We start from the raw sequence: 13,563 nt of genomic DNA on the forward strand, positions 1-13,563 counted from the left end.
AAAAGACTCTCCTTAGCTTAATAATAACTAGCGGCAACAAGAATATGATATAAAAGATGTCACCATAGACAAAGGGTAAATAACTGCATTATTGAAGCTGATAGTGCCATGGTGTAGGTCAATTGCTAGTTTATGATTATCAGTATTAAAACAGACTTCATTCCACTTTATATAATCCATTACCAACGGGTTACAAAGGTCAAACTTAATTTTTCAGTAATATCTTATAATGTAAAAATTAACAGTTCTGCCTTGTCCATCTCTATCCCAAAGTTGTAATGTATGTTAACTGGTACTAATATTCATAATGTTGTTTTGCCTATAAAAAATACTACTAAGAGACGGAAATAACCCTGGAAATACTTATTGTCAGCGGCCAGAAAATGGTCCTCCACGGAGCCGTTCATGAATAGCAAAAGCCTACGGGTTCTTACTTAACACGGCAGCAATAATGAGACACGAAATTTGGCCCCGCTCTCTCTCCAGTTTCCATTACCCCGCCGCCCCAATATCCGCCTAGGCTCGTGGCACTATCTTAGCCTGCGGTGCTGGCCGAGTCTCGGCCCCGCTCAGCTCAAACTGCCACTCCAACTCGTTTTGTGGTGGCTCTTGGGGTAAGGGCCGTACTCTGGGTAGCATTGGATATTTCATAACACCCTCTCCATAGCGATTTATTCTGTATATTACACCTCAAGGCCTATATAATATTTATTTTCCTGGTGAAAACGGTCATACCAAAATAGTATAAGTAACAGGGAAAGAAAACGTTAAAGTATTATAAGCAAAATAAATCGCCTAGAAAGAGTTATTACAAAGCTTCCTATGCCACCTAAAATACAATTCCAAGGCAAAGCTGGCCGCAGCACTCTCTCATTTGGAACAAAAGACGCTCGCTTAGTACTGGGAGTATACCGCTGAAAGGCTGTTTGAGCAGAGAGGCGCTTACAGTGTAGCCTGTTTCTTTATTAAATTAACACTAATTCCCTATATTAGACAAAGTTATTTAGCACGTACTGCCAGACGATTATATTCAGCCTAAACGTTCTCCTATTGCCAGACGATTTTATTCATTTTAAAGGGAGGTCTCATACTGACAGACGATTTTCTTCAGCTTGTAGGAATCGCCAGATGCCAGTATTACTGAGCTTGGAGAATTTTACCTTACTATGGGGGGAATGAAACAATGCAATGACGACATTCAGATTTGAGTCCTGCAGCCGTTATAATGTTTTTATCAGATAAAGTAATGCGTCTCTTATTCAGGTGGTTAAGATCGTGAAGATATTAAAAAGCTTATCGGTTCATCCATTGCTGACCATATTATCGCGTTTTTTTTTTCTTAATCATATAAAATCAGGTGAATTAAAAACACATTTCTGATAGTCACATTCTCACCACACATCCACTCGTACTATGTGATTGATATGCGACTGCCTTTATTTTATATATGCCACCAACAAAGGCAACTTTGCAGTTTAAGGGAAACCTTTCGTATTGGATAGGTTAGAAAATATCTCCATGAATCCACTTAGTACTCTTGAGTGTTATCCATTTCAACGTAGTAATCGTTTGATGATTATACTTAATTATGAGGAGATCCCTTATAGCAAATTTATTTTCTTAATGTCATCGAAAATCCTTTATAAAAATGGATGGTCGGTAACCCAATAAAAAAGCTCACCCTCTCACCAACACAACTTGAGACCTCCAGCAGCGGTATGATCAGAATTTGAGTATAACTGTGGATCGCGAGTGTATATAATTTGATAGTTAAACTGCCTGTGTAGAAAATATCCTCTAATGGGCCTCAGCCTGGTAAAGAACTATGGGTAGGTCCCCATGATAACAAGAAAACATAGTTAATGTCTGCAGTCTGCTTAAGTAATTACCTCCACCAACGAAGTTGAAAAAGGTTATGTATTCACCTAAATTTGTCTGTCTGTCTGTCCACACGATATCTCCAAAAGTCCTCTATGAATTTCAATGAAATTTTGGCCATGAGCCAAGCAGGAGGTGATTAAATATTGGGGCGGATCTGCATCCGGATCCGGAGTATTCCGCACTATATCACCAAAAGTTCTCAGTGAGTTTCAATGGAATTTGGTGGAGCGGTGGGCCATGGGCCAAGAGAGAATTGATTAAAATTTGGGGCCGATCCAGATAAGGATCCGGATCCTATCTCCACGGATCCGGATCCTTTTTAATGGCAATGGCGTTGGAGGAGGTATGCGCTCTCTGAGAGCGTTTTGATTTTTTATTGTAGTCGCTTAGTATAAAGAAGGTTAGAATCACCTTACGATAGACTTTTTAAATCGGAATGTAAGATACAGCATTCATTGCCCCTTTCAGAGCAAGAGGTTTTTCCTAAGGTTAAAAAGTCGCTCTGAGGTAGGAAGAAGAATGAAATATATATATTTTATTATATAACAGAACAGAGGAAGGAAAAACAAATGAATCAGAAAAATAATTCATACGCCAGATTACTGATGACCTCCAAGCACGGAATGAAGTGATTAATGCTGAATTTTCAATTCCTTTAGTCCGGTGATAAATGTTTAGATGCGGGAGCATAAGAGTGGCCTGGTCAGGCAGTAACACCCAAAGGATATTCCCATGCAACGTAACCTACTTCGCTCTAGCAAATCCTTATTTGGTGCCTCAGCTTACCGAAGCCCCACATGGTCCTATATCCATCTAGCAGTGTGTGTGTGGGGGGGGGTGTTCGTCCGTCCTTGCGTTAGTCTGTTTTAATCTTCCGACGATTTTGTTCAAGGACTCTTCCAGTTCTGAAAATTTTTCTTAACGTGACGCTAATTGTCCAATACGTGACTGTGTCGAATAGTGAAAGGCTTGAATTGTAAAATATGTAAGAAAGAGCCTTCCAGGTAATTTTATATGTCATATGGATACTAAAGATACATAGACACTCCACCTACTTGATTTGAAGGCACTGAAGGTGAAGTATAACGATAGACAGTGAGCAATGATTTTCAAAAACAGAGTGCAATATTTAAAGCATGAAAATTGCTTCAGAATAATATGTAAAATATTTAAAAAAGGGATAAATATTACGGTCCTCAACTGTACATCATTAGGAATCAGTGTTTAGTTTTGTTATTCTCAATGATTCAATGCAACACTCAGTGTACAGTGCCGGCAGACTTACTGCAGGCGAAGGAGGATCCCTAACACCTCAACAATAATATTTTGCTTTTGCTGCTGGTATGGTGATATTTTTTTTTGTACGACATTTATGCAAATGATGCCAGAACTAGAAAGATATAAACATATAAGACAATGATAAGTTCTATCTATCTATCTATCTGTTGCCAGACGCCTCAATCCCGTTTGGGGTGGCCACAAACAAATCGCCTCCAAGTCGCCCTGTCCCCCGCCATTTCACTGCCCTGCTCCCAACTCACACCCCCCTCTCTCATATACCTCTCCACCCCATCCCTCCATCTCATCCTCGGCCTCCCCCTCCCTCTTCCCCCCTCCACCTCACTCACATACACTCTCTTCGTCAGTCTTTCACCCTCCATCCTCTCCACATGGCCAAACCACCTCAGTGTGTTCCTCATAACGCTTCCTATCACATCCACATCCACACCACAACGCTCCTTTATATCCTCATTCGTCAGCCTGACTCTCCACGTGACTCCACAGGCTCCTCTTAAATAACTCATTTCCACTGTTCTCACTCTTACTTGTGTCCTTCCAACAATGTCCAAGCTTCACTTCCGTACGTTAGAGTTGGTATCACAATACTGTCATGTAGTAACTTTTTCACTTCCATGCTCACTTCCCTGTTTCTTATCACTGCTTTCAAAGAACCAGCAACCTTTCTTCCCTGCTGTACCCTTTCAAGCACTTCACCCTCCAAATCTCCATCCATACTCATCACACTACCCAAGTACTTAAACGTACTCACATTTTCCAATTCCTCACCATCCAACCTCGCTGTACATTCACTAACTTCACCTCTCTCAAAGACCATCACTTTACTCTTCCCTACATTCACCTTTAGATTCCGTTTCTTACATACTCTCTCAAACTCATCCACCAAGCCTTGCAGCTCCCCTTCGTCTTCACTCAACAACACAGTATCATCTGCAAACAACAGTACATGGAGTTTCCAAACACTCTCCTCTCTCACCAGGGCCACTCCAACATCCACTACCCTACCTTGTACCTCTTTTATTACCCCATCCATGTACAGAGTGAACAACCATGGAGACATGACACATCCCTGTTTCAAACCAACTTTCAAAGAGAAAAATTCACTTAGTTCACCATCCACACGCACTGCAGCCTTCGCACCATCGTACATGCTCTTCACAGCATTCAGCAACTTCCCATCTACTCCATATATTCTTAACACTTTCCACAATCCTTGTCTATCCACCCTGTCATATGCTTTCTCCAAATCCATGAAAGCCGCATACAACTTCTTTCCCTTCTCTAGAAGCTTTTCCACTAAAGATCTAAGAAAGAATATCTGATCTACACAACCTCTTCCCTTCCTAAAGCCTCCCTGTTCTTCTCCAACTAATTTCTCTGTTCTTTCTCTAACTCTGTCTATAAGTATCCTACCATACACTTTTCCTATTGTACTAAGAAGACAAATGCCTCTATGATTACCACACACTTCTTTTTCCCCTTTTCCTTTGTACAAGGGAATAATTATACCTGACTTCCAATCCTCCGGGACTCTACCTTCCTCCCAGGCCAATCTGCACATCTTCCACATCCATTCTACTACTATCTCTCCCCCATGCTTCAGCATTTCACCACACACTCCATCAATTCCTGGGGCTTTCTCCGATTTATCTTTCTTCATTGCTTCCACAACTTCTATCCTACTGATTTCTTCCTGTCTTCTCACCTCTCTCCTTCTCCCAGCCATTCCCCAGCCACTTATACTCGCGTTACTTCCATCCTCTACGTTCAACAATTCCTTAAAGTGTTCTCTCCATCTGCTCACTTTTTCTCCCTTCTCCACTAGTAATCTACCATTTTTATCTTTCACTCCCCTGCTAATTTCACTTCCACCCTGTCTTACTCTTTTCACTTCTCTCCAGAACATTTTCTTACAGTCCCTCCACTTTACGCTCAAATTCCTTCCAAATTCCTCATCCACTCTCTTCTTACTCTCTCTTACTAATCTTTTCACCTCTCTCTTTCTTTCCACATATAACTCTCTCTTCCGCCTCTCAACTTCTTCCACGCCCCTATTTCTCATCCATTCATTGTATGCTTTCTTCTTTTGTGCCACAGCCTGTTTCATCTCTTCAGTCCACCACGCTGTTCCTTGCACCCCCCTCCGTCTTCTCTTCCTTCCACACACCATCTCACACGCTGCACATATTTCTTCTGTAAATATCTTACACACACCTTCCACGTCTCCCATCTGCTCCAATTCATATTTGCCCAATCGTTCCTTCACTTCTCTCTTATACTCTGCCTTTTTCTCATCCTCTTGTAACCTTTCCACTCTCCTTGCAACTACTCCTTCCTCTCCTCTTTCCCTTCTTCTGTTCCTCCATCTTCCTTGCATTCTAATTCTGGCCACCACCAAGTAGTGGTCAGAAAGTCCACTCCCCCAACCTCTTATACACTCTTGCATCCTTTACACATCTTCGCATCCTTTCATCCACATACACATAATCAATCATTGCCTTCCTTTCATTCAGTTCACCACCCACCCTTCTCATCACTCGCCATGTATACCTGTGGATCATTTTATGCCTGAAGAGGGTATTGGCTATCACCAACCCCTCCCAGTACAAATGTCCACTAACGCACTCCCATTCTCATCTATCTCAGCAGGCACACCCCACTCACCAACTATTCCATGCACCTTCACATTCCCAACTTTACCATTCATATCACCAATCAAAAACACTCTCTCATTCCTTCCAAACTTTTCCATGCACACTTCCACACATGTCCAGAACTCTTTTCTCACTCTTCTAGCACGATCTTGCGTTGGTGCATACACACACACAATCGCCCACATTTGTATTCCAACTTTCAACTTTACCCACACAATCCTTGACCCAACTGATCCATACTGTCTTATGCTCTTCTTCCATCTTTTACTCACAACTATACATACTCCTTCCTTTGCCCTCTCATTCTCATCTACTCCTGCACATATACCTCATCCATACTCCCATTCTCTCACACTTTCTCCTCTCCATTTTGTTTCAGTTATTCCACATACATCCACTTTAATACAAATAAATTCTAAAGAACGAGGTGTAAGAAACCCTATTACGATGATGAGAAAATGACTTACAGTTATATTATTAAAACAATGAGCGCAAAGTTGTAAACAAGCCCATAGTATTTTATGGTCATATACAGAACACCTGCATTTGTCAGAAGTCATCAGTCGGTTATACTGATGGATGAACAGGTACCCTGAGTGGTGCCCACACTCACCCGACCTAAATTCTCTATATTTCTATCTGTGGGGTTATCTGAAGGATTATGCTTGTGAAAACCATCCCCAGACAGAGACCTGAAAACAGAAATCAGGGCCAACATCAGACCTATCCCAAGAAAGAAGTGTGTTCGCGTAATAGACAATTTCGAATGCAGGAGTGCCTGCGACGTCGAGGTGGTCATTTGGAACACATTTTGGAAAGGTAATAAAAAACAGACCATCTGAACTGCAGAACCCAAACTTTCAGGACTGTTTTGTTATCAACTCAGCCTAACATGACTGCAAAAGTAAAACAAATCTCACCATTTGTACAAATGACACACACTTTTATGGACTAAATTCATTTTGGGTCACCCTGTTGTAAGCCCTCGTTATATGTCAATGATGAGATCCATAATATCAAAGCCTTTTCCCTCCAACTGGTACTGCAAATTGGGGAAAATTTGGAAAATCAGCTTTAAAGACAGCAAGAGAACTTTATTTCGCAATGATTTCTGAAAATCACCGTAGACCTATCATAAGCGAAAAAAAAGAGAACACTGGAAAACATGCACCGTATAACAAAGACTTCTACAAAAGCCTCTCTCTTATCTGGAAATCAGGTGTGATACTGTAATACCATATCACCTCCACTACTTGTGCATATCATGTTGCACCATCTGTATAATATAATAAAACAGCGAGTACCACATATACCTCATGTCAGTCGTAGACCAGGGAAAAGGTGGAAAGAAGTGGCGTTGCTCCTTCCGTACAGTACTTTTTGTTGCACCCATGCGGCCGGCCTAATGCAGCCTTTGTGCTTAACTGTCATTCACTCACTCACTCCTGAGTTACTGTATTGTTTTAAAAATGGGGTTCATGTTTTATGTGGTATTGGAAGAGAAGGGATGTTTTGGCTATAGAAATGAAATTTTGCACAAAGACAGATCTCTAACTGCGCCAGATTTTAGGTAGCCATAAACCTCAGAGGGCCATCCCCCCAAGCCCGGGAGCCCAGCCGATGCAGGTATGCACGGTCTTATTCTTTTTTTTTTTTTAACACTAAATATTGCACAAAGATAGACCAGTCATAAGGCAGGAGACGAGAGGATTCCCCTGTGTCCCCAGCAAAGCAGTCGTGCACGACCATAGACTTTTACCTAGGAAAACTAAATTATGAACATTGGTAAACAAACCTCTCACAACACCAGGTTTCAGGTAGCGTGGGACCCTTGAGGGCAGCCTTCTATAGGGGGAAGGGCGAACACCCAGAATTCCGGTCAATGCCAGTATCCTACTATGTTTTATACTTAAGAACACGAAATTTTGTGCAGTAGTAGATTTTCACACTGACCAGGTCCTAGGCAAGGTGGGATCCCGGAAGTCAATGAGGGTGCCTCCTGGGGGTTGCAGGCAATGCCGGAGTGCATGGCCATTTTTTTTTTTTATCAGGTAAAGCGGAATTTTACACAGTGTTAGATCTTTGTCTGGACTGAGCAATAGGCAGGATGAGACTCCCCCGTCCCTCACGGGGAGACAGCTTCCAGAGGATAATATCAGTTTTTACCCAAGAATATATAATATTCCACAGTAGTAGACCTCGCCCACACGTATACTGTACTTAGGAAGGGTGGGTCCCCAGAGGTCCACCAACCTCCTTCATGGGCCCCGCCAATACCAGTATGCATAGCCATAGTTTCCTTACCTACGAAGACGAAATTTACCACAATTGCAGATATCCATCTGTACCAGGCCAACGGCCATACCACGTTGAGTACACCGCTTCCCGTCCGATCAGCAAAGTTAAGCAACGTTGGGTCTGGTTAGTACTTGGATGGGTGACCGCCTGGGAACACCAGATGCTGTTGGCATCCCTACGTGTCAAGTGGGGTTGGTGGAGGATTAGTGCCCCTCCCTGTAAAACAATTAACTCTAAGCCCTTGGCCACCCCGTCTGGGATACATGGCGTCTGGCAATGAATGAATGACCAGGCTTAAACAAGAGTGGGATTCCGTCTCTGCCAGGAAGTGGTTGCCTGGAAGGAGTGAAACGTTTGTATGCATGGTAATATTTCATTACCTAAGAAAACGAAAATTTACATTGTGAAAGACACTCACTAGGACCAAGTTTACCCTTATGGGATGCCCGCTCCGTAAGTAATCATTTCTTCCCCTTTAGAATACAACATGCGAGAATGTGGCCGCCAAACATTTTATTTGTCCTTTTCCTCTACCTCCAGTTAAATTAATGTACATTATGAGACATGTGGTTGTACAGTAGTCAGATAATCCCTTCATTAACCATCTCTCTTGCTAATAGAGGTCCTCTTTAAGCGAAGTAATATCGTCAGGCAATCGTAATACTTCATGAAGGAAGGTATCATCATAAAAGATTAGTCAAGGATCACAGCGCAGCCCCGAGAACGCCCTGTTAGTCATATTCCTGCAGCTACAAGCCTATTTAATATAGAACTGTCTAACTGGAGGGATAAAATACTGCCCCCATTAACTACTCCACTTCTTGGGTTCCCTCTAGACATATAAGTTATAGTCCAGTAGATACATCATCAGGAATTCGGGTTATTCTAGAATTTTCCGTACAAAAAATTTATACGGACCTACATTTCACGCTGAATAAAACCGTCTGGAAGCAGCAACAACAATATATAAGTCGCGTCCTCTCATTTAGGGCCTAATTCAGCATAAGAACTTGTCGTAGAAAAGTAATTAGAGAGTTTTCACTCAAGAGTTCTTTCTGAGAAGGCTTCTCTTATACACCTTTCTTGCTATTACCGGATGATTATATTCAGCTTGGGTGAGATCGGTCAGAATGAAGAGGTACTACAGTATCAGTGTTCGTTAACTTTTTCCATTATCACCGATTTCTCTCTCTCTCTCTCTCTCTCTCTCTCTCTCTCTCTCTCGCTCTTACGCGTCGAACTGTGGGTATAGATTAGGCTGCCATATCCCTGTGCCCCAGCAGTCCTAGTCGCTAAAATCCACCGCCAATATTGAGTATATTGTATGTTAGGCCTGTCACACTCAGGACTCGTATATTGATACTAGCTATGGTGTTTGTATGGCATATCTCTGGGTCTTGTGGAAATCAGTAAAGTTTTATCTCTTCTTCAAACAATTTTCATATAATCAAAGTTTTCCTTGCTCCAGTTTGGGTTAGATGTCTCGTCCTTTCTCCGAAACTAATGACCACAACCTTCCCTGTTACCTCCAGCCTGATCATTATACAAATATTATCCCACCAACTGCACTCCTCGCCAGCCAAATGGACCGCAGATTCTCACCCTCTTAGTCACCATCCAAGAATCGTGTGAGGTCGATATGAATCTTAGGAATAAACATCAGCATACCTTGTGACGCAAATTATCAGTTTATCTGTTTGATTAAAATTACCTTTATCAGTTAGATGCTACTGTCAAGAGATATGTATCTACGAACCAGTTAGATGACGAGGAGTTATTTATTCCTGTTTCTCTTACCCCATCATTTAGTTGTCAGTTTACTTCCCAATAGTACATTCACGTTATGCAGGCGAAGATTTTCCTTATTTTACTGCTCATTTCACGAAAATCAATGGAAGAATATGACAAAATCATGGATGTACATCCTTTCCATAATACCTGTTTGTAATTACCACCACATTTTAGTGTTATAATCCTGCTATCGCTCAGTATTCAGAATGAGATTATGACAATTTTAGGCTAACTCAAAACTTATAGAGGTACTGTTGGTTGCTGGACGAAATTCTCTCTCTCTCTCTCTCTCTCTCTCTCTCTCTCTCTCTCTCTCTCTATATATATATATATATATATATCATCATCAGCCGTTTGAGTATCCACTGCAGGACCGGCCTATCCCGACCTAAGTCGGGACGATACAACCAATGTATCTCTACCAAGTGGCTTAAGCTGTCTGGTAGAGATTGTATATAGGGTTAGAAGTGCTTGTATGTGTAATTTTGGAGTGGCTTTGGATGTGTGTGTAGTCTGTGAACCAAGCCGACTGGGTGCAAGCATACTTTATAGTAAGCGACACTGGTTAAACCACAGCATCCCTTTTGTCCGCCAATGCAGTACCTGGCCGGGTGAACACTCCCAAAGTTTATTACCCTTGTGGGGCGCGAACCCTGGTTCACCCATATACGAAACGCACACTCTACCACATATATATATATATATATATATATATATATATATATATATATATATATATATATATATATATATATATATATATATATATATATATATATATATATATATATATATATATATATATATATATATATATATATATATATATATATATATATATATATATATATATATATATATATATATATGGTTATTGCATTCTACCAGGACTGACGACGCTAGTCTAGAGTGCAAGCTGTTTGCAGAATCGTTTAATCTCACTCAGCTGGTGAAGCAACCAACCAAAATACCCGATAATCCTGACCATAATGCCCATCTCTTGGATTTATTCTCAACAAATAATCCAGATCAATACAGGATAGAGGTACTGTCACCATTTGGATCCTCTGACCACAATCTCATCAAAGCCTCATTAGCTACCCCCCCCCCCCCCGTTCTGAACCTGTCAGGGTGACCCAATGGCACTTTGATAGGGCAAACTGGGATGGATTTAGAAATTATCTTGCTGACATTCCATGCCAGTCTTTATTCTCTAGTGATCCCAATTCTACCCAGTCCCACATTTGCTACTTAATACTAGCTGGTATGGATTTATTCATACCAAGTCAACAGTTCACTAAAAGATCGAACTCTCCAAAATGGTGTGATGGCAAATGTGCCAGAGCAACAGCCCATAAGTCATTAGCATATAACTCTTACTTAAAATAAAAAACATCTGAATCACTCTCTCAATTTAAAATTGCTAGAAATCATGCAAAAGCTGTAATAAATCTAGCTAAATCAAACTTTCTTCAAAAGCAAGCATCGAAACTACTTAACAACCCTAATGACAACAGAATATTCTGGTTAACTCTTAATTCTTTCAATAATAACTTTAACAAGTCATCTTCCATTCCCCCACTAAAATCTTCAGATGGCAACATTACAAATGACCTGCATCGGAAAGCGGATATTTTTGGCAGTACATTTGCCAGAAACTCTACCGTAGACGATACCAGCAAGAACGTCCCAGTACTAGAACTTGACTCTCCCGAAATTGCCTCACTTAAAATGCAGACAAGATAAATAAAATCCATCCTAGACAATTTACCTACCAACAAAGCTCCAGGCCTAGATGGAATTCCGCCAATTGTTTTGAAAAAGCTTTCCCTTGAACTTGCCTCTGTTCTAGCTAAATTATTCAGACTATGCGTATGTAATTCTTTATTCCCAAATTCATGGAAAGAAGCCAATATCCACCCAATTCCGAAGAAAGGAAGTTCCTCTAACCCCTCTGATTACAGACCAATAGCTATCACATCTTTTCATGGTAAGGTATTTGAAACTTTAATTAATAAGCACACTGTTAACATCTTGAATCCAACAACTTAATTAGTGATAGACAATACGGTTTTCGCCACGAAAGATCCACCATTGACATGCTCAATCTCCTAACTCATACCATCCATCAATCAATTGATCTACATGGAGAAACTCATCCACTAGTTCTTGATATTTCTAATGCTTTTGACAGAGTATGGCACCGTTCCCTGCTGTCCAAACTCCCTTGCTATGGACTAACGTCTTTTGTTCCTTTGATTCTTCATATCTTAGTGACAGTAAAATAAAAGTAAAAGTAGATGATGTATATTTTCACTGAATAAACGCCGGCGTGCTGCAGGGGTCAGTTCTGGCGCCAACCCTATTCCTGGTTCATATTAATGATCTCTTATCTGTCACCCACAATTCCAATCCAGTCATATGCAGATGACTCAGCACTACATAGTTCATTCACATTCAGACACCCACTTACAAAGTCTAATATCTCTACCTCTCAACTCAGTACAGCCATCTCCATAAATCAAGACCTATCTACGATCAGTGAATGGGGACAAAACAACCTTGTCTCATTTAATGCTAGTGAAACTAAATATATACAATTTACTAATAGACAGATATTGCCAGATTCGTACATTACCTTCGGTGCTACTAATATTCCCATCTCCAAAAGTATTGAAATTCTTGGCGTCTCACTTAACAATGCCCTCAGCTGGACCTCTCATGTTAGATCACTTGCTAAAACCGCCTCATAAAAACTTGGATTATTGTACAGAGTCCGTAACTTCTTCATTGATGAGCAGTTAGCTATAATTTACAAGAGTCATGTGCGCTCTCAGCTTGAATATTTCTCACCCTTGTGGAATGGATGTGGAGAGGTTGCAATAAAACAACTAGACAAAATTCAGAACAAAGCTGTTAGAATTATTAACAACCCTGCTATTACAAATAAACTACCTACCCTGTAAGTAAGAAGGAATGTTGCCTCCCTTCCATTATTTTACAGATATTTTTATGGCAAATGCTCAGACGAAGTTGTGTCCATGGTGCCACCTCTCCATACCTTCCCTCGTGCTACACGGGCATCTGGTAACGCTCATGACTGGAATGTCACTCAGCCATATTGCAGAACTTCTGCGTATCAGAATTCTTTCATTCCCTGAACTGCATCTCTCTGGAACTAGCTTCCCCAGAGTTGTTTCCCTCCAAATTTCAACCCACAGCTGTTCAAGTCTAACTGTTGCAGATGTTTTATGAACAGAGGACACCAGTAATCTGGTGCATGGATTTTTTTTTAATTCATTTGTTTTTCCTTCCTCGGTTGTGTTATATATATATATATATATATATATATATATATATATATATATATATATATATATATATATATATATATATATATATATATATATATATATATATATATAGTGTGTGTGTGTGTGTGTGTGTGTGTGTGTAATGGATGCAAGAGCATATACTCTAGAGGTTGGGGGAGTGGACTTTCTGACCACCACCAAGTGGTGGTCAGAATCAAGATCCAAGTAAAATGGAGGAATAGAAGATGGGAAGGACGGGAGGAAGGAGTAGATGCAAAAAGAGTGGAAAGATTACAAGAGGATGAGAGAAAAGGCAGAATACAAGA

General features: G+C 40.7%; 1 non-coding gene across 1 annotated transcript; it reads left to right on the top strand.

Moving 5' to 3' along the window:
* Nucleotides 1-8,185: 8,185 nt before the first annotated feature.
* LOC145399510 (5S ribosomal RNA) lies at nt 8,186-8,304 on the top strand. Its single transcript, XR_013897308.1, has one exon. It is a non-coding gene; the product is annotated as a 5S ribosomal RNA (ribosomal RNA).
* Nucleotides 8,305-13,563: the final 5,259 nt, after the last annotated feature.

This window comes from Coenobita brevimanus, chromosome 5, assembly GCF_032717465.1.
Source record: "Coenobita brevimanus isolate Jiangsu-jjx chromosome 5, ASM3271746v2, whole genome shotgun sequence".
Taxonomy (NCBI): domain Eukaryota; kingdom Metazoa; phylum Arthropoda; class Malacostraca; order Decapoda; family Coenobitidae; genus Coenobita; species Coenobita brevimanus.